The 27,838-nt window shown below is 40.0% G+C and overlaps 1 protein-coding gene across 1 annotated transcript in view; it reads right to left on the bottom strand.

Moving 5' to 3' along the window:
- disp1 (dispatched homolog 1 (Drosophila)) overlaps positions 1–26,341 on the bottom strand; it is a 102,524-nt gene extending 76,183 nt beyond the window's left edge. The window contains exon 1 of the mRNA XM_056262809.1: positions 26,164–26,341. The gene's annotated coding sequence lies outside the window, so the exon portion shown is untranslated. The remainder of the gene's footprint in view (positions 1–26,163) is intronic.
- Positions 26,342–27,838: the final 1,497 nt, after the last annotated feature.

Below are 27,838 nucleotides of genomic sequence, written 5' to 3'. Positions count from 1 at the left end.
CGCGCTCTCGCTCTGCCGGACGCCGCCCCCCTCAGCGCGGGCCCCGGCCGAGGATTGAGATCAAGCCCGAGGCCTCAAAATCTTCCTAGCCATTCTAGGAAAGCGACGGTGTTCAGATCCCGCAGCGGCCGGATTTCCACCAAAACTTCTCGCTCGGTCAGTTCCAAACATCGCGACTGTCCCAGTGTATTTCGCAGTGAGCCAGCCGGTGTCTCAGCCTGTTTGCCTGCGCACAAAAGCCGTTTTTACGGCTACCCAGATAAATCCAATAAAGAGTGCATTTTCTGGTGTTCCGGCCACGGCCGATGGTGTTATAAGTGTTGTAAGAATGCCAACCCAGTGCCCATTCACACACACAGACACAGCCCGCCACGGTGCAGGGCTAGCACAAATAAAATCGACTCCGGTCGATTGTGCAAACAATGTAGTAAACGCGCCCATGTCACCATGCCCGCTCACACTACATGCTGCGTGTCCCTTGGTTTCTGTAAAAACGAAACCAACACACATTCAGTCGGCCATGAACGACAGTGTTTTCAGTGTAATAAATGTGCCCGCAGCCCCGCGCCCACATTTTGTCACAGACACGCCGATTCCTACGGGATCTCCCCCGCTCGCTTTTTCTGCACAATCTGCCATAAAAAAGCTGAGCGCGGTCAGGCCGCCCGCTGTGATCAGCGCGCCCCCCGCCTCGAACGCTGTAAACACGGTGTTGTGTTCCCAGTATGCCCGGGCTCTCGAGCTGCCGTTTTGCCGCGACCAGAGCCCGGATTTCATTCTGCCCCTAGCTATTCATGCAGATGCGTGGTCAAAGCTTCCCGGGGTATCAGAAAGGGTGCTGAACACTATAAAGAGAGGCTATTCGCTACAATTCGCTCGACGCCCGCGCCGTTATACGGCGCGCGTCGAAACTACGGTGAAAGACGAAGTGTCTCATCTACTTCGTGCCGAGATAGCGAAACTACTGAGCAAAGGGGCTATAGAACCTTTATCTCAGGCTCAGAGCAAAGGGGGCCTATACAGCAGATATTTTCTGGTACCGAAAAAGGATGGGGGTCTCAGACCCATTTTAGATCTACGACAGCTGAACAGAGTGCTTGTCAAACGCCAGTTCAGAATGCTTACGACCAGGAAAATCCTCGCGCAAGTGCGCCACGGGGACTGGTTTATGTCGATAGATCTGAAAGACGCCTATTTCCAAATACAAATAGCGTCCCATCACAGGCGATTTTTGAGATTCGCCTTCGAGGGCCAGGCATATCAATACACAGTCCTGCCGTTCGGCCTGTCCCTAGCACCTCGTACATTTACGAAGTGCATGGACGCGGCGCTCGCACCCCTGAGACTTCAGGGCATGCGAGTCCTGAACTACTTGGACGATTGGCTGATTCTAGCTCGATCACGATCGGAGCTCATAGAACACAGGGCCGCATTACTCGAGCACCTCGAGGAGCTGGGCCTCACAGTCAATTGGACGAAGAGCTCACTGTCTCCCAGTCAGAAAATTTCCTTTCTGGGAACCGTGTTGGACTCGCTGTCCATGACAGCACGCCTGTCACCAGAGCGCGTGCTAAATATTCAGCGCGGCGTGAAATCCTTCCGCCATGGCGCGATAGTTCCGCTCAAAAGGTTTCAGAAAATGCTGGGGCTGATGGCCTCAGCAGCCTCTGTACTCCAGTTGGGCTTGCTCCGCATGCGCCCACTGCAGATGTGGCTGAAAGCGCGGGTTCCACCCAGGGCATGGACAGCGGGTCTGTTTCGCCTCAGGGTCGACCTTCAGTGTGTTTCAGCTCTGGATCCTTGGAAAATAACCGACTGGTATCAGTCAGGTGTGAGTCTGGGGACCGCTTCGAGTGTGAAGGTGGTGTCTACGGACGCCTCCACCTCGGGGTGGGGAGCGCTGCTCGAGGGCAGACCGCTAGCTGGCCTGTGGTCAGAACGGGAAAAGCTCCTTCACATAAACTGCTTGGAGATGATAACAGTCGACAAAGCGCTACGGCGTTTTTGTCCCCAGGTAACAGGCCACCACGTCTTGGTCCGGTCGGACAACATGTCAGTGGTGGCATACATAAATCGCCAGGGCGGCGTCAGGTCACGAAACCTTCACAGGCTGACGGAACGCCTTCTGGTCTGGGCTCAGCACAACCTGCTCTCACTGAGAGCGGCGCACGTGCCTGGTCACCTGAATGTGGGACCAGACAGACTGTCCAGGAACAATGTTCCAGCAGGGGAATGGTCGCTGCACCCGCAGACGGTCCAGCTGCTGTGGAAAACGTTCGGCAGAGCACAGGTGGACCTATTCGCGTCCCACGAAAACGCTCATTGCTCGGAGTTTTTCTCGAAAAGCAAGGACGCGCTGGCTCATGTTTGGCCCCGCTGCCCCCTATATGCTTTTCCTCCTGTCTCGCTCCTGCCTCAGGTGTTGGAACGAATCAGGGAGAACGGATGCCCAGTGCTGCTCGTAGCTCCGCTCTGGACAAACCAGACGTGGTTCCCTGCCCTGATGCAGCTGACCAGCACTGCCCCATGGCCTGTACCATTGAGGAGAGACCTCCTCTCTCAGGCGGAGGGCTCGATTTGGCACCCTCGCCCGGAGTTGTGGTCCCTGCACGCATGGGCCATCAACGGGTACCCGCTAGCCTCCCAGAAGGAGTGTTAAACACTATCGCGCAGGCTAGAGCTCCGTCTACCAGGCGGCTCTACTCCTCGAAATGGTCTGTTTTCTCTGCATGGTGTCAAGCCCAGAGCTTTTCACCTGTGGAATGCGGGGTTTCGGAAGTGCTTTCCTTCCTTCAAGAGCTACTGGATAAGGGCAGGACCCCATCCACGCTCAAAGTATATGTGGCGGCCATAGCAACGTTTGCAAAACCGGTGTCTGGCCAGTCGCTGGGGAAAAACGACTTAGTCGTGCGTTTCCTTAGGGGAGCTCGGAGGCTGAACCCTCCCAGGCCCCCTTCAGTCCCGACGTGGGACCTTTCCACGGTCCTGGAGGCCATGAAAGGCGCCCCGTTCGAGCCAATCCAGCTGGTGGACATGAAACACCTGTCGTTCAAAACAATGTTTCTCATGGCTCTCGCTTCAGTGAAGCGCATAGGGGACTTACAGGCGCTTTCAGTAAGCGCGTCGTGTATGGAGTTTGGGCCTAATGACTCGAAGGTCATTCTCAAACCAAAGCACGGGTATGTCCCGAAATCCCTCAATACACCGTTCAGGGCCCAGGTAATTTCCCTGTCCGCCCTTCCGGTTCTCAGTGAGGAGGAGGATGCGAGTCTCCTTTGCCCCGTCAGGGCATTGAGAGCTTATGTGTCACGCTCGTCTGTTTTCAGACAGACGGAGCAGCTTTTTGTTTTGTTTGGCGGGCGTTCCAAGGGACTCGCCGCCTCAAAACAGAGCCTATCCAGATGGATAGTGGATGCCATTGCGCTCGCTTACTCTGCGAAGGGCCTACAGTGCCCCTTGGGTGTCAGGGCGCACTCCACGAGAGGCGTGGCCTCTTAGTGGGCATGGTCGAGCGGGGTTTCCCTGCAAGATATCTGTACGGCCGCGGGCTGGGCCTCGCCGTCTACATTTATAAAATACTATAACCTGGAGGTACCCGCCTTACAAGCTAAGCTTTTGGCGGTCTAAATTCAGTGCTATCTGCCCCGCTGTGCGGCCCAGATGCTGAGTTTACTGCAGCCCCATGAGTGTTGACACACGTATGGCCACCCAGATCAGGCTGAAAGCTTTCACCCTGGCTGCGCGTTTTATTGTCATATAATAGCCCCGCTGGGTGCTTTTTTATAGGGAATGACGCTTCCAGCCTCTCTTCCTCCACTCTATGTGAGTTTATGGTGATTATGCATTACATGAGCCCTGGGCTTCGGCCCCCGGGACTTTGGTGTTGGATCCCTGTACGCACGGCGTGTTGCATTGTGTTCCCCTAGCGTAAGCTATTACGCAGTACGAGAGATACTCTCGTAAGAGAACGTACTCGGTTACTAACGTAACCTCGGTTCTCTCTAGAGAGGGAACGAGTACTGCGTATCTTGCCGTGCTTGGAATACGCTCTGGTTCGCTTCAGTGATAAAAACCAGCTTGTATCAGCCTAACGAGCATATTTATAGGGTGAGACCACGCCCCTTCTGGCGGGATGTGACGATATGGGCGCGAATTGCCCCCATTGGTCATTACGTCACGCAGAGTCTCTCTCGATAGGCTGCTGCATTTGCTGCAGAGCAACCAATAGGCGCGCGAGCTGTTTCGCCTATGTCTGCTTGCTGCTGCAAAGCGTTTTACATTAATAAAAAATTAAGGATAATTTTTGGCTTCAATATCTCGCGGAAAAGAGTTTTTCCCCTAGCGTAAGCTATTACGCAGTACTCGTTCCCTCTCTAGAGAGAACCGAGGTTACGTTAGTAACCGAGTACGTTTTAAAGTGCAAGTTTTTGAAAACGATACCGTTATCGTCTCTGTGTAAAACTATAAAAATGCTAATTTGTGAAAACGGTAATGTCACGTCATGTGTATTACGTGTTCAGTCTATATTCGTGTAGTTTCTTTACAAAGTGACGTTGGTCGATTCCGATAACCGATAATTCTTTATGTTTGAAAGCCCATAACCGATATATTGGCCGATAAATCTAAATCCAAATTTATATATAGTTTCTGAGAGCCTGATTACAAAAACAAAAGTCTCACCATTAAAAGCCATGACGCAAACATACAATTATATAAAGTTCTCATTATAACGTTATGTAGCCGATATGACAGACTTGCGATGCACATGTTGCACTTTACTCTATTTTCCTTTATTGAATTGATTTCAATCATATTTTAGGCAATTTAAACCCATCATGTTGAACAGTCGCATCTGAAGCGTCTCAGCTGAAGGAAATAATACATTATTTATCAGCTTTAATTAATATATTGACCACATTTTCTTATCAGGCTGATACTGATAACATTAAAAATGATCACATATATATGAACAGATATTCTCAACGACACACACTGTAACAAAAAAATGAGATTATAGGAGTAAGTTTTAAAAGAAAACGTTATTTCAGTCTTTCTTAATTTCACGTTTAATTCAATGTGTCACTTGCCGTTAATTTTTTATTATTATTATCAATGTTGAAAACAGTCATATTTTTGAGAAAACTGTGACACATTTTGTTTTTCAAGATTCTTTGATTAATAGAACGCTTAAAAGAACAGCATTTATTTGAACTAGACAAAAGTCATGTTTAATTCACTATACTTGCCGTTTATTATCTCTGAAAATTACCAGCAATTTCTGTGTGAAAATGGTTCCAACGTTAAAACTACAGCATATTATTTTCAGTGCATGATACTCCAGAAGTAGCACAAACAGTAATGCTTGACTTAGCAATTTAAACTAACTACATTCATACGTCATTCATCCAAACTAATGCATTTTTCCTATAGGAACCCATTTCCTTCTTTACAACTGCATCCAAGATTCATTTGCAGATGTTTACGGCATGAAGCATGTGGTCTACATTACAGAGGCAAGTCACATCATTAGCATTTGACAGCGAAAAAAAAACAAAACATTAAAATAAATATGACTAAACTAACAGTTTCCATAATAATCATGACCCGTAATCATATTTACAGACTTTGAGTCGCATTTCTTGTTTGTAGTCACAGATATTAAACACCAGCTGTCAAATCTGCTGAGAATTACTCCAAGTGGATCAAGCTTAAATTCCTCAAAGAACAAAAGCAGAGAAAGCATTTAACTTGTGTCTTTTTACGTTAAATAAGACCTGGCAGTCTAAATCACATATATCCCGCTAAGAAAATATTTCAAGCTCGCGTCCCCTGCAGTCAGGCCAATTACTGCAATGAAGTCTGACGCGCTGATCGCCAGCAGACGCCACATGTGTTTACAGGACCAGAACTCAGATACCTGCAAGATTATTGTTCACTATAGACTGATGGCGTTAATATATGGCTTAATGTATAGCTATAGAGCTATATGGCTAAAACAACACTAGCATTCAAAGGTTTGGGTTCAGTTTTTCCAATGTTTTTGAACAGTCTCGTTTAGTTCACCAAGGCTGCATTTATTTAAAAAAATAAATAAAAAATACAGTAAAATTGTGAAATATTTTTACAATGTAAAATAACTGTTTTCTATGTGAATATGTATTAAAATTGAATTTATTTCTGTGATCAAAGCTGAATTTTCAGCATCATTACTCCAGTCTTCAGTGTCACATGATCCTTCAGAAATCACTCTAATATGATGATTTGATGCTCAAGAAACATTTCTGATTCTTTTTTCAGGTTTCGTTGATGAATAGAAGTTCAAAAGGACAGCATTTGTTTGAAATAGAACTCTGTTGCAACATTATAAATGTCTTTACTGTCACTTTTAATCAATTTAAAGGGATAGTTCACTTTGAAATTAATTTTTGGTATGTTTTAGCTTACCTCAAGGGCATCCAAGATGTAGGTGTCTTTGTTTCCGCAGTAGTTTCAATTTTGATATTTTTAGGTCAAACCGTTCTTGTCTGTCAGTCATATAATGCAGGTCTATGGTCACCACCTCAAAGAGCATGCACAGAGAAGTCCAAATTAAACATGATTTAATGACTCGTAAATGTAAGTACACATTGATGGCCTAAGACACGAAACGAGCGGTTTGTGTGAGAAAACGAACAGTATTTATATCGATTTTACCTCTTGTAACCACAGCCACGTCCAAGTGATCTGAGGGCGCGGGCGCTTCGGTCTGTGCAAGCGGCGGAAAGCGCCGGAAGTGTTCTCTCGCGCGTGTACGAGTAAAATTCAACGTTGTCTGTTGATATATCGAAATCGTCTTCCATTGCGATTTCCTGTATATCTAAATATGTTTAGATCTTCACAGTGAAAGGTAACACTTCCGAAATCTCTGTGTAAACAATGATTGACGTACTCGCGCGAGAGATCACTTCCGGCGCTTGCACAGACCGAAGCGCCCGCGCCCTCAGATCACTTGGACGTGGCTGTGTTTACAAGAGGTAAAAACGATATAAATACTGTTCGTTTTCTCACACAAACCGCTCGTTTCGTGTCTTAGGCCATCAATGTGTACTTACATTTACGAGTCATTAAATCATGTTTAATTTGGACTTCTCTGTGCATGCTCTTTGAGGTGGTGACCATAGACCTGCATTATATGACTGACAGACAAGAACGGTTTGACCTAAAAATATCAAAATTGAAACTACTGCGGAAACAAAGACACCTACATCTTGGATGCCCTTGAGGTAAGCTAAAACATACCAAAAATTAATTTCAAATCGAACTATCCCTTTAATGCATCCTTGCTGAATAAAAGTATTCATTTCATTTTATCTTACTGATCCCAAACATTTGAAAAAGCCTTTGAAACACATATATGTCGGTGCATATGTATTTGTTCTAAAATAGATTAAACAGGTGATTTTTTGCCAAGTATACATTCAAAATGTTTAATGCAAAATGCAGTAAAATTAATGTTTTCAACACTGTTTTTTGCTAAATATACTCGAAAAAATGTTTTAATAATTAGCATTTATATGCACCAATATAACAAACCATATAGCAATATTTATCTACATTTATAATACGGGGCTGTTGAATGCTTGAATCTGATTGGTTGATGAACGTTCTAAGGTGTGCCATTATTTTCAGGGAAACGCACGGATAAAGTAGTTCCAGCAGGTTTTGACCGCACAGTTCCATATCACTTCGCCAATTGATTTCAGTGATTTCAAACGTCCTTACAGCCGAAAACAGCAGAAGAACCAAAACCCACAACGATTTCCATGTTTTTTGCCACATTATTATGAACAGAAAGCACAATCTCTCTCCTGCTCAACACACTAGCGCTGCTCTGAGGATTTTATCAGTAAAATAGTTTAACAACTTAAAAGCTTCATGACATTTCTTTCTAGCGAGGTAATAACGGCGCTGTTTTTGAAGCAGATAAACTTACAGTTTCACTATTAGCAGAATCAGGTCATCTAAACATGCTTAATCTCTCTCTCTCTCTAATAACTGCTATCAGTGGCTCAAGCCGATGTTACTAGCTCTGAAATGACTAGCAATGGAGGCTTGGGATGAGATGTGTAAGAAATTAGTCCCACACACAAGAGCGTTTTAAGGATAAAAAACCTGATAAATGTCTTGAAATGCATCATTGAACAATGTTTAGAGCAGCCTTTCTCAAAGTGGGTGCCGCGGCACACTGGGGTGCCCCCTGACTTTGTCAGGGGTGCCGCCAAAAAATTACGTAGGCTAAAAATATATATATATTTGAATTTACATAAATACATTCTTCTTCTTTTTAAACATATGAACGTATTAATAAAATTTTAAATTAATTTTAGATAAATATATATATATATAAAATTAACCATAAAAATCCGTCTCAAAAGACCGAAGCAAGACACACACACAACTTGACGCAAGTGACGCAACCCATAGCACCGCGTTATAGCAACAACACCGACCGCGCGAACGCGCGTCACACAGCAACTGCAGGCTCTGACAAACACACATACAAACTATACTATACTTCTGCATAACGTGTCTCTTTTTACAACAAAAATGTGAATTCTGCCGGTATTCAGACAGTCCCATGCATACAGATACAGATCCGGCCTACAATCGCCTACGTAGGCGAAATTTGTTTGACATTTCTAATCGTAAACACAGCCATGTTGAAGCCTGCAGTAATGTTTTTCATTGATGTTATGGCAGTCCACTCTGCTTATTGTTTTTCGAGAATCTTGCACTCCTGTTTGTCATTGTGCACGAAACTTCATGCCAATAAATCATCAGAAATATTGCTGACTTGTGCGCGTCTCAAGCGCACTCTTTACGCTCGTGCTAATGCCTGTTAGTTGTCCGTGGATTTGCCTATATTTGGCGCTGAAAATGGAAACGTCTTTAGACATGGAAAATCGATTTTACAATCGATTCATTTTATGTCTCAAAAATCGATCAGGATTTTTTTCACAAAAGTGATAGCCCTGTAAAGTTGTTATTATTATTGTTATTGTTATTTACAGTTCGTATTATGCTCTGTTCATTACTGTTCTGTCTAAATAAACAGGACATTTGCATTTACATTTGGGTTATGCAGTGTCTTTAATTTATATTTTACACTGGGGTGCCTTGAGATTTTATGCACTTTTGAAAGGTGCCCCGACTGAAAAAAGTTTGAGAAAGGCTGGTTTAGAGGTGTGGTAACCGTAGTACAAGATGAGTAATGCACACCCGAAGTGTAACTATCATTATTTTCTAATAATTCAACGGCCCGTCGTCAATTCTTCCTTACATACATTTACTAAAACAATTCAATATATGGAAAATGGAGGAATTCTGAGAACATGTTCGAGTTATGATGCAAATGAGTCAAAGATTCAGAGTTTGGCACGGACTTATTCAAATGAACATTTTGAAGTGACTCACAAAATGAATCGCAGTCTAACAGCATTTTTGCTACTGAAGCGAGTGACACTATTAAAACATCTCTATCTTCACACTCTCATATTTTAGGAAACGTAATGGCCAATAAAAAATAAAAAAAACACTGTAAAATAGTTATGGTTTCCACAATGTGGCATAATATTATTATCTCCCCCAGCCTACAGCGAAACGCCTGTGATTGATGTCTGCATTTCTCCCATTCCTGAGAGAATCCGTCTCTGTGGATTGACAGGAACGTTTGCCTAGTAAACAGAGACATTCCATTCCTCCACACACACACACACACACACACCTTGTCAGCTCAAAACCGCATTACTGTTTTGTTGTCCAGGCAGCAAAAACAAAGACAAGGGAAAAGAGTGTGAATTTTTATAAGTTATGATCAGGAATGCAACAATATGAAAATTTTGGCCAATCCCGATAACCGATAATTCTTTATATCTGAAAGCCGATAACCGATATATTGGCCGATAAATCTATTTTATATAATTTTGAGAACCTGATTACAAAAACATTAAAAGCTTTATCTAAAACACAATTCTAATGATGTTCTCATTATAATGTTATGTAGCCGATAGACTGTCGTTAAACATGTTGCATTAACTGTATTTTCCTTTTTTGAAGTGATTCCAATCATATTTCAAGCAATTCAAACCAATCATGTTGAACAGTCGCATCTGAAGTGTCTCAGCTGAAGGAAATAATACATTATTTATCGGCTTTAATATATCAGCCAAATTTTCTCATCGAGCCGATAACAACAACATTCAAAATGTATATATATTGGGCGATACCGATATGGTGGCCGATATATCGTGCATCCCTAGTTATTATAATAATCAGAAATATTTCTTGAGCAGCAAATCATCATATTAGAATGATTTCTGACGGATCATGTGACACTGAAGACTGGAGTAATGATGCTGGAAACATGAGTAAAGAGTGTCATGCATCACATGTAGAACAATAACGATGGAGGAGAGCGGGAGAAAATGGAAGTGGGAAAATGTGTCGAGACACCTGGGATGTGGGTGAACAAACAGGCGTTATTCACATCGGAGCGGATTCACTTCATAAATCCCCTTCATTAGGAACAGTCTCGGATAATTGGCTTCTTTAGCGGGAAGTGAAAGAGGAAGTTGTGTTTGCTCTCGAAAACAAAACTGAATCTCTTTCTGGAAAGTCAACGAGGATGAAAAAAACACAGAGACGTTTCATGTTCTGTTGCACGAATTAAACCGGAGAAAAATAGATTTCTACACGTTACAGCTGAGATGATGTGATGTAGTGAAGGTCAGGTAAGAGGTCAAGCAATGTCTCGCATTAAAGACCAGACTGTGTGTATCACTAAAACATGGATAAAACAGACTCGTATTGTTTCACTTACAGTCCGGCTCCGAGGAAAATGTATTTTTGTGGATGCAACACAATCTGGATCGATCCTGACCTTTTGCCCTTTAAATGTTTCAGTCTGGCGTGAGTTTGCGGAGCAGAGATGGGAGAAGTGATTCAGCATTCGCTGTGCGATCAACAAGTGTCAGGAGAAAGTGAGATCAGTCTCGCCTCGTCCTGCCAAACATGAGCGCATCCGAGCGCTGGAGGAATACACAAACAGCTTCTTCTGGAGAGGAAAACACACACCGTCTCTGTCACCATTTAATGTGTTTAATCCGGCCTGTGCGTTTTTAACAACATGTCTGGGGTGCATTTGAATGAATAAATCCTTATAGAACATGAAGCCTATTTTAGGAACATTACTCATTTTAAATGAATTAATAAATAAATACATACATTTATTAATAAATAAATACTTATAGAACACGAAGCCTATTTTAGGAACTTTAATACTTTAAATTAATAAGTTAATATTTTTTGGATAAAAAAATGAAGCCTATATCAGACTCAAGACCATAAATAATCTAAAATAAATAAATACTTATAGAACATGAAGCCTTTTAAATGAATAAAAAAATGCATACATTTTTAGATAATATGAAAAAAATTCTGATAGAAAATATAAGAAAATATAAATTTTCATATAGAAAATGAAGCCTATTTTAGGATCACTAATTATTTAAAATACATATAAAGATTTTTAGAACATGAAGCCTATTTTAGAAACATTATTTTAATTATTTTATAAGAAATAATTTATTATAGAAAATTATGCCAATTTTAGGATTATTAATACTTTAAATTAATAAGTTAATATTTTTTGGATAAAAAATTAAGCCTATATCAGACTCAAGACCATAATTAATCTAAAATAAATAAATAAATAAATACTTATAGAACATTAAGCCTTTTTATTAATATTTGAAATAAATCAAATTAATAAATAAATAACATTTTTTTATAGAAAATGAAGCCAATTTTAGGATCATTAATACTCTAAAAATATATTTATTGATTTATTTTCGGACAGAAAAATGAAGCCTACATCAGGACCATTCATAATTTAATATAAATAAATAATAAACACATACTTATAAAACATGAAGCCAATTTTAGGAAAATTAATCATTTTAAATAAATAAATAAATACACAGATAATGTACTATAATATTTTTTTCTGAAAGAAAATAAAGATTATACGTTAAGACCATTCATAATTTGAAATTAAATAATTAATTTAAATTTTTAAATAAAAAAATGAAGCCTTGTACAGGGTTGTTAATGCTTTAAAAAGCTTAATTTATGATTTTAATTTTTTTTTACAGAACATGAAGCCTACTTCAGGACCATTCATAATTTAAAAACAATTAAATAATAATAAATAGGCTACTTATAGAACAAAGTCTATAATAATTGAAAATAAATAGATAAAATGAATAACATTTTGTTTTAAAAATGAAGCCAATTTTAGAATCATTAATACTTTAAATGAATGAATTGATTAATTTCCAGACAAAAAATAAGCACATTTCAGGACTTAATCAAGAGAGTGTGTGTCAGGAAAAGTACTTGATGTACCGGTACTAAAGTCTGGAGAAATGAAAGGATATCAGAAGGAGCATTGAAGAACACAAAGATGCGGTTCAGAAATTAAACAAACCACTCCGTTTAATTGAAATGGTGAAACTTCCAAGTAATAAAAACGCTTTAGCCTAAAACCTTACTTACAAAACACACACAAAACATTTCTACAAGACAAAACAGCTCTGTTCAATCTCAACTTCCTCTTGCATCAGAAGCACGTTCATCTTTTGCAAATATCCTTTACCCTTTTTTCCACAATCAAAAGCCAGAATCCTAATGGATGTTTTAGTAGCTCAACTAAAGCAAAGTGAAAGATCGGAGAACTACAGAACCAGTTCACTTCTACAAGCGTCTGCTTTGTTTGCTCACAGCGAAGTTCTTAGGGGTAAAAACAGGTTATGATATGTGATATACTGGTGTCCAGACGTTTAGATGAATATGGCTTTCCTCTCAATAACAAAATAAACAACAAAAATGACAGCGGTGAGAAAACAGCGGTTCAGAAAGCATCTGGGGCCTCATTTATAAAACTTTGCGTAGGATTTGCGTCAGAAGTGGCGTACGGATGAAACATAGGACGTGCGTACGCACATAAATATTCGGATTTATAAAACCGTGCGCACGCACATCCTACGTATTTTTTCCTTAATAAATCACAATCAATTCTAAAAGTAGCGCAGCTTTTGCTGCTTCATGTCACGCCCATAGTTGCCCATAAATAGTCCGTGAAACGCCCACAAGTTAATATTTATCGATTGCGAAATCATGGCAAACATAGAGAGGAAATCAAAAAAACGTAACTTCACTCAATGTGAAGTAGAAGTTATCGTTGGCGAGGTGGAAAAGAGGAGAAAAATGTTGTTTGGAGGGCACCGTGTGGGCATTAGCTACTAATGCCAAAAAGGCACTTGAGTGGCAAAAGGTTGCAGACGCCGTAAATGCTGTAGCCTCACAACCTCGGACTGTGGCCGAAATAAAAAAGAAATGACAAGCTACAGATGTCGGTTATAATCTAATTGGAAATGGGAAATAGTTCAGCGCAAATGTAATTTCTTGCAGCTTTCTGAATGGTTCTGAATCAAAAATAAAACAAACTGAAGGCATATGCATGAAATACCTGCATGAATACCATTCCGTAGCTGATAAATACATTTTTACTAAGAAAACAACTTTCCCAGTGGACAAATAATACATCTATCTATTTATCTATCTATCTCTCCCTAATTATCTATCTGACTGACTATTTAGCTATATTTAGCTATATCTGCTCCGCCAGACGGACACATTGGCGAGAATATCAGTTTTGTACATTATTTCGTTCTGTTTACCATCTTATTTATGAGGATGAATTGTATAACATGCCAAAATTATTGCAGAACATATTTCACTTTTCTTTTTGCAAATATGTGTTAATTTGCATTTCTGTTGCAGATCGATCAAACGGGTGTTCGTGTAGGCTGTTAATTGTAAGACTTGCTTTGTGACGTCTTCGTGTTATTTATGAGAGGCAGTATTGCCATTTATTTTACACAACGGTCTACAGTTTCACACACTTTCACGTGTTTCTTCCATCTGCCGACGGTGTCGCCATTTCTCATTTCACCCGTTTTTGTGCGTACGCCTGGGTCAGAGCTTGCGTGAAGGACCGCACATTTTCCCGTCAAGTTTGCTTTTTATAAATACCAATTATTGCGTAGAGAGCGGCGTACGCCTTCTTTTGTGCGTACGCAACGTTTATAAATGAGGCCCCTGATCATAGTGATGTGGACATGTTTGCTCCATAGACAGTATAAGAAATGGACAGAGCGATCTCATTGGAACTCAGTTGAGACAGTTGAAGCCCATTTTTAGCGATTTTTGAGCACTTCCGTTCCTGACGCGCAGACTCAAACCGACTCAAACTAAGCTTGATGACGTGAACAACCTGTCTGACAGACGTTAATCTTCTAGTAGCTGTGCGTGAAAATTGCCAACGTTAATCTTGCAGAGACGGGGAACTTGAGCAAAGAGTTCTTTGGCGTGAGTGAGCAGGAGTAAGTATTCCGTTGCTTTTATGGACTCATTATCTATGGGCTTCTCCCTTGACGGGACGTCCCCCCGATTGCCTGCGAGCTTCTCCTCCTGTCTGTACGGTAATTTCTGTACAGCGCGACAGAGAGTCGAGTGGTTATGACGCAATCGTTAGCCTATTTTTACTAAAACTGTTTCTACGGGGCCATAATGTAACATAGAAGGTAATGGAGCCCTTTATACATTGTCGTGTTTATTTAGAAATAAATAATGGACAAATGGAGTCTTTAAACGCCTCAGATGTAAAGTTATTCGCTGTCAAAGTGACGCCAAAATGAATGGGAGTCAATGGAAATGCTAACGCAAGTGAAGTTCTGCTACAACATGGCGGCACCCGGCCGGCTTCAACTTCCGGTCGATGGATTACCCCCTTGCATTTGACTTATAACAAAAAACAAAACAATGTCTAAAAGCTGCTATGTGACAAGGTGTACAGCAAACAAGCTACAAAACCCAGAAATAAGTTTTTATAAGCTGTGGACCCCAAAAACGAGCTTTTTAGGACACAAAAGACCTTACAAATCTGATCACAGTGAACATTCAGATCTGTGTTGTATCCAGAGAGAGCGGTTGTCATGTGTAATTATGAAACCGCTTCACAAACAGACTTTTCAACCACACAGTATCATTATTTCTGTTACAAATATTCATATTATCACAGAAGGGCTGAGATTTTTACATTTAGCAGACGCTTTTATCCAAAGCAACTTCATGACCCGTCCTAGTTAAATCTAACGCAGTACGCATACTTAAAAAAAAAAAAAGATAATAGATAGGTTATAGAAAGGACGATAAAGAAAAGATATATAAGTTAATAGTTCGGATATAAACACTTATGTTTATGGTAGTGATCAAAATAGAGTAAATAACCTTTTTGAAAGTAACTTGGCACTTCAAATACAGATAGTGTCGTTACATCGTTACACCAGTAGGTGGCGACAAGAGACTGTTAAAAATGTGTTTATCACTGAATCATTCATTCAAGAGAATCGTTCAAAAACACTGAATCATCCAGTAATGAAGCAAATCTTTCTGAGTGAGTCATTGAATCATTCACTCAATCCGATTTTTTAAAATAATTCATTCAGATTCATTAAACATTTTAAATAGACTTTAGCGATTAACATTAAGTTAGATTAACATGTTATTTTGTCATGATCTCCGTTTTGAACAAAAATCATCCATAATCGTGCAGCTCTAATAAGAGTATATTTCTGTCCCAAATATGTGCAACAGAAGCTTGCCTCAGCAAACATATATTTCAGTACAGAGTCAGACCAACAAACCGTGGCAATCAGAAACCTGGCTGAAACAAAGCGTAACCTTCAGACGGGATGTTTGGTGCCCGTCCAGAGAAGGCCGTCGTCCCAGATCGTTCCTCTGGTTAGTGTCAGGCTAATGATCTCTCAAGCCCTTCTGAAACTCTGGCCAGATTTACTGCGCTCGGAGACGGCCTACGAAATGCACTCCAAACGCTGGCTAGTAAATATGACTTGCATTTGCACATTTTTCCAATTTATCTCATTGAATTAGGAGTGCAGACTTTTGGACGCTGCAGCGAGTCCTTGAGTAGAGCCATCCGTCTTCAAGGCATCAGCTGAAAACATGATAAATGCGAACAGGTTGTGCAATGAAACTGAATTTCGGGGCCGAGGGTCACAGAGTCACAGAGCGATCAGTTTTGAGAAAAGGGTCTGATGTGATGTTTTTGCATTTGCATCTCATGAACAGTATAATCTGATCAAAAAGCCCATTAAATACACCAAATTATCAACAAAAGCAGAATATTTATTCATAATCTTTAATTAATTTAATTTTTTAAAACCCTTTAGGCGCCAAGGTTTTTTTGAAAAAAATGCTGGATTTTGACATCAAAATTTCAAAAGCTTGTGGCTTGAAAGGGCTTAAAGATAGAGATCTACTGTAAATTAGAAAAATTTTGGGGATGACTGACAGTTTATGTGGGGTGTAAATATACTCATCTAATTAGCATATTATGACGTCACCAGGGGGCGGCCCTCTTGAATTTCATAATATCCAGGAAATGGTAGATATTGAACTGATGTTTGAACTTATTTGCATGTTTTATTTAAAAAAAAAAAAAAATTTAATCCTCATTCCAAATGATGAGAAAAGAGGAAACCAACAATAACAGGAAGTACTAAATTATTACTATACTATATAGTAAAACGCATGTGAACAGTAGCCTACTTTTTGATCAGTTCATCAGTAATATTCAGGAAATAGTATTGAATTGATGTTGGAATTTATTTACATGCTTTTTTTTTATCCTCATTCCAAATAATCGGAAAAGAAGAAACCAACAATAAAATAGGAGATTTTACTATTTTTACTACTAAATTATTACTATATTACAATACTTTAGTAGTAAAACACATGTAAAACCCTGCTGCAACAGCTCTCCTATAGTCCTATGTACACTAAGACCACGTCCACCCTGCCACCCCCATCCCCGTTGGGCAAATGGTCAAAATGATCTGTTTGTGCTTCGTGAACACTCGCGCCTTGCGCGGCAAAGATGTACCGGGAGAAGCGCGCGGCACCATTGCGCGTCAAAGATGTACCGAGAGAAGCGCGCGCGGCACCATTGCGCGTCAAAGATGTACCGAGAGAAGCGCGCGCGGCACCATTGCGCGTCAAAGATGTACCGAGAGAAGCCGCGCGGCACCATTGCGCGTCAAATATGTACCGAGAGAAGCGTGCGCGGCACCATTGCGAGTCAAAGATGTACCGGGAGAGGCGCGGGCGGCACCATTGCTCGGCAAAGATGTACCGGGAGAAGCGCGATCATTAGACGGCCGATCGTCATTTACAAAAGGCAAATATTCCCCTTCAGAGTCAGAATCGGCGAATAACATTTGCAACACATCCTCACGGTACAGGTTTTTATTAGCCATTTGACGATTTTCTCTCACAAATCTCACAATTTACTCAGACGCTCTGAACTGAACTGCATCCGCATCAATGACACGATCGCTCACTTGCTCTGCTGTTTCCTCCAACACTTTGAATAGGAACATGACGTCATTTTGTTCTTGAATCGCAGTATTACATGTCTGCCATCTAGTGGTAGGGAATACAAATTAGATATTACACCATATCAGGATCTACAGCCTGTTTTATTAAGTATGACGTCTTGTCGCAATTTTGCGACTTTGGCGCTTAAAGGGTTAACAAATGAAAATAAAAACAGAAGATAGCTATAAAAACATTCTGAATAAAAGGTATTTAGGTATATATAAATAATAATAAACATTGTAAAGTCAATAACAAATGGCATTTGGGACCCGTTTGCTTCTATAATGTGGACAACCAGCAAAACAAATCTTTCACTTCTGAGGTAAATTTCCCCATTTCTCTTTACACACCGAAAGAAAATATTGTGGCAATAGTCAAACAAAAACCTCCAGCTGTACGTCCCAATAATGCGCTCTGACAACTCTATCCATGGTGACATTTGGGGGAACAAGTGGAACTAATACACAACACCTGTTTCTCCTCAACAACCCCCATTATATCACACACACCCGCAGTGACAGCTGAGAGAGACAAACCTGAGGCTTCGTCTGTAATGTTTCACACATGACTTCTGAACGCTATCCAGTTCTCCATCTAAAGGCCCACGTTTGCAGGACGCACTGCTTCCAATTACCAGGACTGTCAAAGTGATAGATATCCAATATCCATAGCATGAGGATACGGGACCGAGGGAACGGACCTGATCATCCGCTAGTGCAGATCACGGCTCGGCTTGCAAAAGAAATTAATACTTCTATTCAGCAGGGATGCATTCAATTGCTCAAAAGTGACATTAAAGGCATTTATAATGTCATAAAATATTTCTATTTCAAATAAATGTTTGAACTTTCTATTCATCAAAGACTCCTGAAAATATGAAAAATATGTTTTCAACATTGGTATTAATGAGAAATGTTTCTTGAGCAGCAAATCATCATATTAGAGTGATTTCTGAAGGATCATGTGACACTGAAGACTGGAGTAATGACGCTGAAAATACAGCTTTGATCACAGGAATAAATTACAGTTTACAATATATTCACATAGAAAACTGTTATTTTAAATTGTAATAATATTTCACAATTTTTACTGTATTTTTGTTCAAATAAATGCAGCCTCGGTGAACAGAGACTTATTAATATATATATACATATATATATATACACACACATAAATATAGATTATTATATAAATATTAAAAAAATTGAATTTTAGCAAGAGAATTAATCGTTTGCGTCAGTTAACTGAACCTGAAAGTTAACAGAAAATGCCTTAAAGCACATTAGAATGTATGAATGCCCCTGTATGAACATTATTATGACAGGTATAATTCAACAACTCCACTGAGTTTGAGCACATTTCTGCAGGGTATTTAATCGAAGCATCACATCTAACCCTGAAACCGAACCCTTCGAAAGCAAACTCTGGCTAATGACGAATTTCCTCTCGTTCTCTTGCCATTTATTTGCCAGTTTGGGTTTCATTTGTAACACAATCTGGTGCTACTACAAGCAAAGGTCAAACGACATCATCCAGGGTCAAATCCAGTGACCTGAGTCTGGCCTCCATCAGCTCTCAGATCAATATCATCCCAAAACTAGTAAAGAGTGTCAAACTGAACTATTTTATGGTTGATTCATCAATTCTGTCATATATAATCCAAACAGGCCAAGTGAAAATTTAATAAACAAGTCAAAAAAATTATTGTTTCAAATGTCAAGCATAAAGCGACACGATTGATCAATAAGCATCTCTGTGCACTTTCATTTGCTCTGCCAACGATTTGATTAAATTATGCAACTTATAAAATATGTCTGGAGAGTATGAAACCACCTAGCAACACCCTAACAACCATCCACAACACCTAGCAACACCCTAACAACCATCCACAACACCCGGCAACACCCTAACAACCATCCACAAAACCTAGCAACACCCTAACAACCATTCACAACACCCAGCAACACCTTAACAACCATCCACAACACCCGGCAACACCTTAACAACCATCCACAACACCTGGCAATCACTCACAACAACATAGAATCGTGGCTGTGACTTTTGCACCACATTTTCCTTAAAGTAACATTTGATGCATTTTTAACACCACTTTTAAACTCAAATAAAAATCCAGATGTTAGAATGTGGTAGTCATTCATTATGCTTTTTTACATTGATTGATAATGTTCTTTAGTGAGTTTAATGTTGCTGTTTGAGCTCAAAGTCCCTCCAGCGGGAGTTCTTCTCTATATCAGTGTCAGTGTTTCTGAACTCCTGAAACGCCTCCATTGTAGTCTTGAGTTTCTTCCGGGAACGAACACGTCACAATATTCCTCATTTAAATAATTCATACGCAGAATAAAGGGGCGGGCCTGGTTGACTTAGTTAGTAGTGTGTTAAACTGGCGGTTATAGTAAGGGGCGGGACATTTCCCAAACACACTCGAAGCGCTCGACCAATCACAACACAGTCCTCCAGCCGACCAATCAGAGCACAGTGTGCTTTTCAGAAGGCGGGGCTTCACAGAGACAGGAACTAAACAGAGTGTTACTGACAGACTGGGAAGAGAGGAGCCGCAACAATGGAGAATATGGGGAAATTTATGTATTTTTTAAACATTCAAGCATTAAAACCTAGCATAGGCTAAGGCCTTGTCCACACAGACACGGGTATTTTTATAACCGGAGTTTTTCCTCCTGCATTTTAAAAATAAAACCCGTCCAAACATTCTCGGTTTTAAAAAAAATCTCCGTCTACATGAAATGCAAAAACACACTATCAAGTGCTGTCAAGAGCATGCCACACCAGCAGGCGGCGATATAACCCTAACCGTAAAGCCACGTTGGCCAATCAGAAGCCTAACAAAAAGTTATTACCGGTTCCGATAGGCGGATAACCATAAATAAAGGCTAGATGTCTCGTCCGCGCTGCTGGCCAATGGAGGTCGACGTCCGCACCTGGCGGCCATCTTGTCACAGGCAGCTCGCTCACTCGTGGCATTGCGTTTTAATGGCGCATGTACTTTTTAAATAACCATAACTTGCTCAATTTTCTACCGATTTTCAAACGGTTTGGTTTGTTATAAACGTCAGAGATGTAGTTATGACGCATACTTATGAATAATAAGTGTATCAATAAATAATCATCCAGAATTACAGCCACGTTAATAACGTTTGTAAGAAACCAAAATGTTTGTAAATCCGTCAAGATTTCGACGAGATAAGAGTATTTGTGTTCGTGCTGATCACTCATCTTACATCAGGCACCACAGAGCCCGCCAGAAAGCTTGCCTGTGACAAGATGGCCGCCAGTGATGACGATAGAGACTCCGCCGTAAGACATCTAGCCTTTATTATGGATATCTATGCACACTCTGACTGACATCGCAAGGCAAAAACCCCGGTTTTACTGTCTACACGACAACACTGTAACCGGCGTTTCTGAAAATCCTCACCCTGGCAGGGGTTTTCAAAAATGTTCGTTTTAGGCCCCGTTTACACGAGAACGATTCCGGGTGAAAACGTAAAAATATTTTATCGGATGTGCCTTTCGTTTACACGGCAACGGCGTTTTGGGGGCTTAAAAACGCAAAAAAGTGAAACCACCCTCCAGAGTGGAAATCTTAAAAACGCTCCACCGCCGCGTTCCCATCTAAACGGTAAAAACGCAAATCTGCTCACGGTGGCTCTCGTCGCGTACGCGTTTACGTCACATGCATGCGCCAGTACAGGAAAATAACAACCAACATGTCAGATTATTTCCATACTTCGGACCTTCAAGTTGCCCTAGCAGCTCTGAAAAACATACAAGAGTCTTTTCAGCAGTTGTACAAAATATTCTAAGATATTGGTGTTGTTGTGTGGTAGTGCTTCACATTGCCACCTAGCCACCTGGAGTGCATACTACATCGAATTTCACACACTTTTGCGTCACCATATGCACGCAGATTTCCCAACCATAACGTCTAAACGCAGAATAAAAAGTGCGTTTCCGTGTGGACGAACGGCCGGGGTTATAAAAAAAATCGGGGTTATTAAAACACCCGTGTCCGTGTGGACAAGGCCTAAATAAAAAAAATAAAAAAAATCACGGTTATAAAAATACCTGTGTCTGTGTGGACAAGGCCTAAAATAAAATTAAAAAATCTAAAAAATCTAGCAGACAACAAGACTAATGACGCCATCGTTACATGCGAGCATCAAAAGCAAACAGCTTCAGTGACACTTGCAAAGAGTTCAACTAAAGTTCTGCCTCTGCGTGTGTGCAGTTTAACTCAGAGCATCTTAACCGGTGAGTTAAACTGCAGGATCGTAGGGAGACGCACTACAGCAGAAGAGAAGTATGTATCTTTGGACTTGTTTCTGTCCCAGATCACTTTTACAGCCTCTTATCATGAAAGCCTAGAGTTAACAGAACAACATCTGTTTTCCTTATTGGTTTTTATCCCTTTTGGAAGGTCCCGTTCGAGGGGACACATACTGTGCAAGCGGAAAGAAAAACCCAGCCAGAATCCTGCCAATGAAAAGGGACACAAGTGACAAATCAGCAGGGATGAATCTGGATATAAGATTTCAAGGTCTTTGTGTTGTTTGCCAGTGTTTACTGTCGTCCAGGGTAAAGACTGAATACAGCAAAAACACATTTGAGGCTCGTATAGTTGGTCCGTCTGGCAATATTTCACATTCAGCCTCAATGGTAACTAACTTTTTACCTTTTACTCCAGGTCACTAAAGTATACGAACTCGTAATGGCATGTTAGTAAACTGGCACCCTCTTGTGGATGAGCGCGCTCACCGAAAACATGTCCAGCTCATAATTCATCACAAACAAGAAATTATATTTAATGCTTTTTCAGAAAGAAGTCTTTTGTAAAACCATTAGGAGTTTTTTCATTGCCATTGTTGTAATATTAACTAAGCATTTTCTACACAAACTCTATTACTCACATGTTTTGCATATGTTTTGTGATATATATATATATATACACATTTAGAATTAGAATAAGCAAAAATTGGGAGATAAATGTAATTTAACTTAAATGTTTTCATAAAATAAATGTCAATAATACTGTGATTATATTGCAATGAAAAACTTCAAATAACATAACATGAAAAATGTCATTAGATTATATGCATCTTACATAAATGTTGTTGTTTGTATAATATATACGTGTATATATATTATTATATTTATGTACAGTTGTAATTTAAATTATTATAACCTCCATTGCATATCAGGTTTATTGGCTAAATTTACAGACTTTCAGCTGTTTGCAGTGGACAAATCAAACAAGTAATTGAAATAGCTCAACACAACAAATGTTTCAAGTGGTTTCCCAAAATTTTTATTGACCTTTGAAGTTTCAAAATTATTCACCCCCTTCATGGCAAGCATCTTTAGTTCTTAGTAGAAAACCCTTTTGCTGTTCTGACCTGCTGCAAATGAGATGTAAAACCAGACAGCAGCTTCTGGCAGCGTTTCTGAGGAATCTCATGAGCAATGGCCTCCAGTTCAGTAATATTCATGGGTTTGTGTGCTGGAACTGCTTTCTTCAAATCCCACCAGTGATTTTCTATGGGGTTTAAGTCAGGTGACACTGATGCCACTGTAGACTCTTCCAGGACGACTTCTGCAACCAAGCCTTGGTGGAATCTGAGGTATGCTTGGGATCATTACCTGTGTGAAGGTCCAATGATGCCGGAGCTTCAGCTTCCTCACTGACGGCATGACGTTTCTCCCAGGATTTCCTGATACTTCAGTGAATCCAGCTTGCCTTCCACACACTGCAGGTTTCCAGAGCCAGAGGATGTAAATCAACCGCAGAGCATCACGAGCGCCACCATGCTGAACTGTAGACAGTGTTCTTTACAGCGTATGCTTCATTCTTCTTCCTCCAGACATACCGCTGATCCAGAGGGCCGAAAAGATCCAGTTAATACGCTGATTTCACGCAGCCGCCATTTTGAAATCGAAAGTGAGGCTCCGGTGGGAAGAACCCCGGAAGTACAGATAGACAACAATGCCTTGGACTACCAACCTGAAGCTGCTGCCGTGATTTACACTATTGGATGTTAATATCCAATATAGGATATGTATATAGTTCGTTCCTGCTTCTTTTTTTACGTTCTGAATTATATATAAAAAAATTATTTTATTTATAAATGAATTTCACTGTATATAGTCTAAAGTATGAAAGAAATGTATGTACATTTTTAGAATAACTAATTTCTACATTAAACACAACAATACGCCAACGCATTCGCGACTCTCCTGTGATTAAAGGCGACACTTCCGGTTTTCTTCCCACCGGAGCCAGTTCAAAATGGCGGCTGCGTGAAATCAGCGTATAGCACCACAAAACAGAATCCCAAATCTTCTGTGGTTTATTTATTTGATTTTGAGCTCTTTTCGTGTGCTTTTTAGTACGAGCCTTACTGTGCAAACTGAAACCTCAATGCCTGTTGCCACCAAGTCTTGCTGCAGGTCTTTTGCAGTCACTCGAGGGTTTTCTAAACCTGCCTTCTCAGAAATCTGGTTGCAGTCGTTCATAGCTTCCTTTTTCTGCCCCGTCCAAGTAGTGTAACCACTGTTTTTTTTACTTGCAACTTGCGAAGTAGAACTACATTTCTATCAGTGTCTCAAGGAACATTTAGTGCCGTCGCTATCTTTTTGTATCCTGCTCCTTGTTTGTGAAAGGCGATGATATCTTCTCTTAACTTTTTAAATCATTCTTTTGACTTATCCATATTTCCAACATTGCAGTCAAACGTGACACTCAACAAACCTAGTCAGTTCAGATATTTCATGTGTTCTAGCTCAAGCACACCTGGTGCAACTAATGAAGCCCTTGATTAGTGAAACAACACCTGTTTTTAGGATTTGTGCTGTTGTGAGGGATTCTGTTCAGGGGGTTGAATAATTCTGAGACTGCAGAAGACATTAAAAGTTGCAGTTTCAGTTGAATTTGGGGAAACCACTTGAAACATTTGTTGTGTTGAGCTATTTCAATTACTTTTGTCTGATTTGTTCATTACAAACAGTTGAAAGTCTGTAAATTTTGCAATGGGGATTGAATAATTTTGATTACAAATAATATATCTATATATAAAATGTTAATAGTATTGCAACTTCATTGCAATGTTATGGACATGACAATTAAGAATATTAATGCCATAATTCTTGCTAATTCTAAAATATTAAAATATGACCTGAACATGTTCTTTACAAGTTTCATGAGATTCGCCAACATGTACTGTGAAACACATTAAGACACAAACAGAGACAAGATAAAATATCATATCAAGTTCCATACCCTTACAGTCCATGACGGCTTGTTCTGCACACATTAAGTATTTTAAATAGAGGGGAACTGAACATCAGGATATTTTTTTTCTCTTTCTGTTTTGGCTACACTTACAAAATCTTGGCTTGAGGGAAAAAATCATTTTGTCAACTTCAATTAAATTCCCATTTCATTGCTATTTTTTCGTTCCGAGCACGTCTGGCAGCCTATGGCGAACTCTAACGACATGCAAAGGGATATAAACATTTCCATGTTTTCAGTGGAAAAGCTTTGGGAAACATCTCGGCAACCTCTCGGCCACTTATTCTCATTTTTCTCTGTCCTGGAATCGCTGATTAAGTATTACAGCAAACAATGGGGCGAATTAATCGGCCAACCATGTGAACGGATACAGCAAGCAAATGTGAGCAGAACTCAAGCAGCTCCTGAAGTCTTTCCCGGACACTATATCTCCCTGAGTGGACGCTTCAACATCAAGTGAAGAGACGAGGGCATTTCAGTGAAACATTAACAATCTGGGTCAAACAGCAACATATCAGAGGACACACATATTCTGGCCAACACATCTCCATGATTTTTCCATTACTTTAACACTGTTCCAGTTGTTCATATAGAGAGAAGGGTTTTTAAAAATAGTTGTATTTAGTATTTTAATTTATATTTAAATAGTATTTTAATTGGAATTTTAATCCAGAATATAAATACCATGTTTTATGAACTCATCTCAATATATATATATATATATATATATATATATATATATACATGTCACACTCTTTGACAATATGATATTCTATCTATGTATCATGACAATAAAGGTGAATGTAAGCATGGGGGGGGGGGGGGTGTCTAGTGAACTGCAAGTTTTCTCTGGTGGGAAGAGTAAACAGAGAGAGAAAGAGAGAGACCTGCATAACAATACTGAGCAGTGCATCCCTCTTCAACAATGCAACTCAACACAACCATCCCATACATTCACATTACTAACACACACCAATACACATCCAGCTGCAGTCACACAAACATGGCTCGAGCGCGCACGCTACACACAACCTCAGAACTACGCATCAAAACAACCCGGTGAAATGGAAAAGTTGTGCCCTAAAACACTCGCAAGACATGTTTCGCCCTCTAAAATCGGAATACAACATAACAGAGAGTGAAAAACACGGTGCCTGCGCAGAAAGTGCTCGTAGCCGCGCGCACTGATTTACGGACGCGCGTGCGTCATAATGGACAACACGTCATAATGGATTAAAAGATACAAACTAACAGCGGCGGGCGCGCCGAATTGTTCTTACCTCAGTGCGAGCACGATGCGCGATGGGACAGGGTGGTTTGGTTGGTCGGTTTGATGGGAATGTGGGAAGGAACTACAGGAAGTGAGGGGCAGATCCCGAGAACATTCACGACACGCAAGACCTGCGCACATCAGCCGGACACAACACAACACTCGGGCCGTGTCCCAAATAACACACTACACGCAGCATTCTAGAAGTATGCCATATGCAATGCACACTGCATTTTACAAAGGCCATGTTCGCTCTACTAGTTCACTGAATAGGCTACTGCTATAGTCGGCTATTTATTAAACAGTAGCCTATGCGTTCATGTTGCATGTTTAATGTTCAGTTATTATCTCAGAAATCATTATGTTAACATTTTACTTAAAGCACTTATGTATAATGCATTATAAATGTATTCATGATGTGCATTATATCTTTTAATTAATAATTGTAACCAAAGTAAAAATACATTATATTTGCAGATTCTGAAATTGGTTGTTTATCCTGTGTTTTAATGTATTATACTTCCTAAAGATGTGTTCAATGATTAGATAACTATTATAATGTATTATAACTGTTTTTCATGAGACTATATAATGCATTTTAAGGTGCATCACAACGCATAATTGATGCATTAAAAATAATAATTTAAAGGCTTTAAGTAGTGTTACCATAATGAAGTATTTTAACTCAGTTTTGAGTTAACTTTTGGCAGTCTAATATATATGAGTCAATATTGTATTGCATTCTGGGTATGTAGTGTTATGCATATATTCAGTGCACACTCACTATATATTGTAGAAATGGTAGTATTTATAATATGCATACTGTGTAAAATATCCACATTGTGTGTAAGCATGAACGCAAATAAACTGCTGTTTTGATAAATGTCAAGTATCAATGTTTTATATAGTGATGTTGAGGATTAGTCCTCACTCAAAATATTGATCCTATGTGTTTTTAGCTTCATAGTTCATACTAAATGTATTTTATTGTGACATTGATTTAATATATCAAAATAAATGTGGAGAGGTCTGTATATGTGTGTGTGTGTGTGTGTATGTGTGTGTAATTATATATATATTATATATATATATATATATATATATATGCACACATACTTTTACATTATTAACAAAAAAAAATCATTCTGTATGATTTATAAGCTTGTTTCCTCAATTTAGGTCAAATTAGAGTCTGTGTGCAGTCAGGGTTAAGTCCAGGTTTTCCACCGGGATAGAAAAACATGTACACACACAAACACACACACACTCTGACACATCTACTCTCTCTCACACACACATACTCTTACTCTCTCTCTCTCACACAGACACACACACTCTCTCTCTCTCTCACACAAACACACTCACAGACATACACACTCCCACCTACACATATATATTCTCCGTCTCTCTCTCTCACACAAACACGCACTCACAGACATACACACTCCCAACCTACACATATATATTCTCTCTCTCTCTCTCTCTCTCTCTCTCTCTCTCTCACACAGACACACACACTCTCTCTCTCTCTCACACAAACACACTCACAGACATACACACTCCCACCTACACATATATATTCTCCGTCTCTCTCTCTCACACAAACACGCACTCACAGACATACACACTCCCAACCTACACATATATATTCTCTCTCTCTCTCTCTCTCTCTCTCTCTCTCTCTC

The sequence above is a fragment of the Rhinichthys klamathensis genome, unplaced genomic scaffold (genome assembly GCF_029890125.1).
Source record: "Rhinichthys klamathensis goyatoka isolate OS25496 unplaced genomic scaffold, OSU_Roscu_1.1 h1tg000196l_1, whole genome shotgun sequence".
Lineage (NCBI taxonomy): Eukaryota > Metazoa > Chordata > Actinopteri > Cypriniformes > Leuciscidae > Rhinichthys > Rhinichthys klamathensis.
This window is presented reverse-complemented; position numbering and strand designations above follow the sequence as displayed.